The sequence below is a fragment of the Peromyscus californicus genome, unplaced genomic scaffold (genome assembly GCF_007827085.1).
Source record: "Peromyscus californicus insignis strain IS unplaced genomic scaffold, ASM782708v3 Scaffold_9__1_contigs__length_137607984, whole genome shotgun sequence".
Classification (NCBI taxonomy): Eukaryota; Metazoa; Chordata; class Mammalia; order Rodentia; family Cricetidae; genus Peromyscus; species Peromyscus californicus.
In genome coordinates this window covers 33,301,808-33,306,529 of record NW_026294617.1, presented here as the reverse complement: position 1 = coordinate 33,306,529, position 4,722 = coordinate 33,301,808, and the positions used below count along the sequence as shown (strand labels likewise).

The following is a 4,722-nucleotide window of genomic DNA, read 5'->3' as shown; positions in this document are numbered from 1 at the left end:
GGCACCATTACAGAAATAATCAAAATCTCCAACAATCAAACTATTGGCCAATGAAAACGTTTGGTATATCCATACAAATGATTTCAACAACAGTAAAGGCATATGCAGCATCACTGATTCTCAAGAGCAGTGATGGGAATGGGAGAGTCAGCCTGAAAGAGCACATAGGGCCTGATTGTGTTTATATGAAGTTCCAGGCAGGCAAAGTGAAGAAGGAGGAGGAGGAGGGGGGGGGGTTCTAACAAGTCTTATGACCTTAGTTCTGTTTCCAAAACCCACAGTGGAAAGAGAGAACCAACTCCTGAAAGTTGTCCTTTGACCTCCACACAGGCACACAGCAGCCCTTCTACATACAGGCCTGCATTAGTGCTAAATAAAATTAAAGTTAAAATACATAAAAAAATACATAACAGTTTTGATTATATATAGTAACAGCACCTATTGGACATAGACCTTTACATTTAAAACAGATACTCTAAATATATTTAAATTATACTTCAACTAACTATTGTATGCAAAGAACATTTAGTTATTATTAACAGCCAGGCATTCATCACTAATATGGACTCTGTGTGACGGTGTTCAGTCTCATTTATGTAGCACACCAACCCCTGGAAATACTTTCAGTCATGCTGGAAGGTATTTCCTTCTATCTACCTTGCAGAGACAGCACACAGAAATCACACTTACAGAGGGCTTAACTCAGCCAACAGCAGCTGTCTTGCCACACAATTGGACAACAGCCCCAAGGACTGCATGAGCAGTGTCGGGCATCATGAAGGGGTGTGTACCTCTGCCAGCCTGGGCACATGATGGCTATGCGATCATAGCACCACCTGGGAGAAGGAAAGCTTTTTATGATCCCCCTTCTTTACCATTTATGGAATCTGTCATCTTTCCCCTAAGGAAAGTTGGAAGCTATGTGCTTTTCTGTCTCTTACTCTATTTTTGAGTTTTATGCAGGAGCACAGGACAACAACTCAGAGAGATTCAAAACTATGGCTCTCATTTGCTCTCACTGGAGACTTGAAAGGCAGGATTTCAGGCATGCACTGTGCAATTTGCTAGGCTAAGGCTGTGTGCTGCTAAAGGGTTTAGCTCTATCTTTTAGTAGTCACTGTGTGGTCCTAGTAGCAAAAATAGTTATGCAGTCTTTCATTTATCTGTAGCGTGAAAGTTATGAAGAGGGTTATGAAGAGGTATGGAAAACAGCTGTTTGCTGCTTTCCACTGTTAACAATCAGATCCTCTGACATTCATGTTTCAAAAGACATGATAAGTTACCCAAAGACAGGGCTTTCAGGAGCGATCACCCACATGTAAGGGATTTTCAGGTGAGTTATTGTTTTGTTGTTTCCTTGAGATTCAGTAGTTCTTCCCAAGAGCAGCACCAGGATGAGATACACAGCGCCTGGTGTATTTTACTGAAGAAAATGAAGAGAGGATTTAGTGATCCTTAAGGGTCTAGGATAATCCCCTGATCCTAGTAAATTTATTTAAATTGAATATAACCCGGGCCATCTATTCTTTTTCAAATAGATTGTTTTCCGTTTGCCCCCACAGAAATAAGAGTTTATATCTTACCAGAGAAGTCCCAGTGAGCTGTGTTCACTGACTTCATTTTGTACTCCAGAGTGAAGGCAGCCCAGCAGTCCATCAGCTGAAATTCCAGATCAGCATCAGAACACCTCAGCGACAAAGTTTCCCCTTTGCCAAGGGGACAGCATCTGGTAATTCTTGTGTTTCACACCCAACACCTGGTAATAATGCGTCCGCCGGGACCCATGCCGACACCCATTGCCATTTTCCTTCTGTTTACAGCTAACTTTATGATCCTCACCTTCCAGATGGAGTATGACCCCTAAAGTTTTTGCTCTTCAAACTTTAATATTTCATCAAAGCTTTGATTTTAGTCACATGGGTGTCCTCACCGCCAAATAATGCTGACGGCATCATTTTGTTTGCTTGTTTACCCCATTAAGTATTTACAGAGAAGGCTGTTCGGTGACTGTTGTTGGCTTATGGTGAGAACTGAAAGAGGCAATGTGGAGAAAACACTTAGCGCAGAGGTGAGCATGCTGTAAAGAGCAATGCACAGAGCGGCTGTGTGTGACGATGTTGCCCAGGGGAGGATCTTTGCTTTTTGAACTGTACATATAATAATGAGAACCAGTCTATGTCACCACTGTCTAGATACATTTGGCACAATTCCATGGGAATAATTTGAACTGTGAACACATTTGGTGGCTTTTCCTTTCTCAGAGAGGTGGCTCAGCAGTTACGTGCACTTGCTGCTTTTGTAGAGGACCTGCGTTTGATTCCCAGCACCCACGGCAGTAGCTCACAACCACCCCTAACTCCAGCTCCAGATCAAATGGCCTCTTCTAGCGTCTGAGGGCACCTGCATTCACAGGCACATATGTGCAGGTGAGCATTCATACACTTAAAATGAAATTTTTTTTTTACAGCTCTAAAGTTTTATGTAATTTTTAAAGGAAATCTTCTACCTAGTCTCAACTTGGTTAGTATTTTCTTTTCTTTATAAAAAAGGTACAGAATTGCTAAAACTTATAGGAGAAATCTTTTAATAGAATGTATACAGTCCTGTTTTGAATCCCACATTACATCGGACCCTAGTTCAGTTCCCAGTACCTACATGACTGCCCGCAACTTCCTTTACTTGAGTTCAAAAGGGCCAATGACCTCTTCTGGCCTGTGAGGGATTGCACATGCATGTGGTTCACAAATATTCAGGCAACACACTCATACACATAAATATAAAATAAATTCTTTAAACAAAAGCATGGAAGCAAATGTATCCTGTGCAATTAGGCAAATTCGATACAGCCATTTTATTTAAAAAATATACCTTGAGGTTTCATGCATTAGTCCATTAAATGACTTATTTATAAAGGTCAATGTGCATACAAGTGTGAATAATAACATTCTCACACCTAGGGTCTAACAGTCCAGCTGGGAGAGAGACAGACAAAGGAAGACTCAAAGCAATGCAGAAATCACTAATGTGCTGGTCTACAGGGTGCCATGGAAGCAGAGAGAAGAGAACCCAACTTCAGATACTTCCAGGGGTACCTAGACAAGCTGCTCCTGGCACTGAATGTGGACACATCAGTATCATATTCTCTTGAGAGGTGAGAGGACTGGGGAAGGAGTTGCTGACCATCAGAAAGAAGCTAACCAGACAGGAAGGATGAGGGGAGACTCAACAGATGGCAAGACACTCACAAGCTGAAGGTACTGTGTGGAAAATCCAGATGCGGTGGGAGCCAAGATCAAGCCGGTGAATGTGAGGTCAGAGGAGGTCGTATTCCTACATGAGCTGAGGAGGTATATTTTTGGCCTAAAAGCAAGCTTGACAATGCTGTTAGTTCCCCAGAATGTTTCAGTACATTCTAATAAAGAAAATGCTTCTTGCATTTGTTTGGATTAAGTTTTTTTCCTGACAGGTCAGGCACATTGCTACCACCTACTCAGGAACAGATTGTGCCAATACCTAATAACGGTCCACCCACACGGACTTTTAAAATCAGTGTGATTATGAGACATTGTAGCTTGTTCATGTTAGTAATGAATTTGGTAGCCTCTGTTTTTATCAACTGATAAATGAGGAACTAATTGCAGATTGTCTAGAAATACCCCCAAATTTTAAATAGACTTTTAAAACAAAAATGCTTTGAAAATTCTGTTTTGTTTTGAGTCAGATTGGGGCTGTTTTTATAAAATATCAAGTGTTGTACACCTGAATTTTCTATTTGGTAGGTGCCACAAGCTGAAGAGATTTTTTTTTTCACATCCAGTCTAATCATAGTGCTAGATGTTGGTGGACTGACAAATTTAATAGGTTCTATGGTGAATGTTCAGTGGTACACTCTTCTTGGACCCAGCCTGGAAATTCAGCACCAGGTAGACTTTTATGACATATGTCAGTTAACATACACATAAAGAAATAACAAAGTGTTCCAGTTGGTTATATTCACTAATTCACAAGCAGAAGAAAGGGTCTTCCCCCACCCACAACTAATCTCTTATAAAACTGTAGGTATTAAAATTGTTCTAAATTCTAGCACAGGAATTCAGGCTCAAATGACATTCCACAGAGGTATAGACAAGGTGTCTCTATGAAAAGTAGCAGAAGCACAGAGATTGCCTGTGTGAGTGTGAGTGAGTGTGTGTGTGTGTGTGTGTGTGTGTGTGTGTGTGTGTGTGTGTACCCCAGCTAACTCTTCCATGCCCTCTATAAGCCATCAGCCTAAGATGTTTCTCATACAGTTTTAAAGAGTCTCGCAGATGGTTAAGACAGTGGAGTTGAGGATATTTTGATATTTATGCTAGGAGGATCTTGGAGAAAAGGCAAGCAAACTTCTTGGACTTAACAGGGCTTTAGATAAAAGGACATACTGTCCATAGAACACAAGACAGTCTCTTTAATGTGCACCTCGCTTCTGACTTTTCTCTGTAACTATGTATGCTGTAAGATCATTTTACTTGGCTGTAAATTTCTTTTCAAGAAAGACCAAGGCCATATAGCTCCACAGAAAACTGCAAAGCCAGCTGTGGTGGAACACATCTGTATTCCCAGCACTTAGGAGACAGGAGGGTCTTGTAACTTTGAAACTGTCCAGGGCTACTTGTATAGATCCTGTCTATTTCCAGACACAAAGCAAGGAGCTGGCTCCATTGGTAAAGTGTTGCTATGAAAGCA

At 41.1% G+C, this 4,722-nt stretch overlaps 1 long non-coding RNA gene across 1 annotated transcript; it reads left to right on the top strand.

Moving 5' to 3' along the window:
• The first annotated feature begins 483 nt into the window (after positions 1-483).
• LOC128106308 (uncharacterized) lies at positions 484-3,592 on the top strand. Its single transcript, XR_008216655.1, has 3 exons — positions 484-1,729; positions 2,262-2,426; positions 2,958-3,592. It is a non-coding gene; the product is annotated as an uncharacterized LOC128106308 (long non-coding RNA).
• The last annotated feature ends 1,130 nt before the right edge of the window (positions 3,593-4,722 follow it).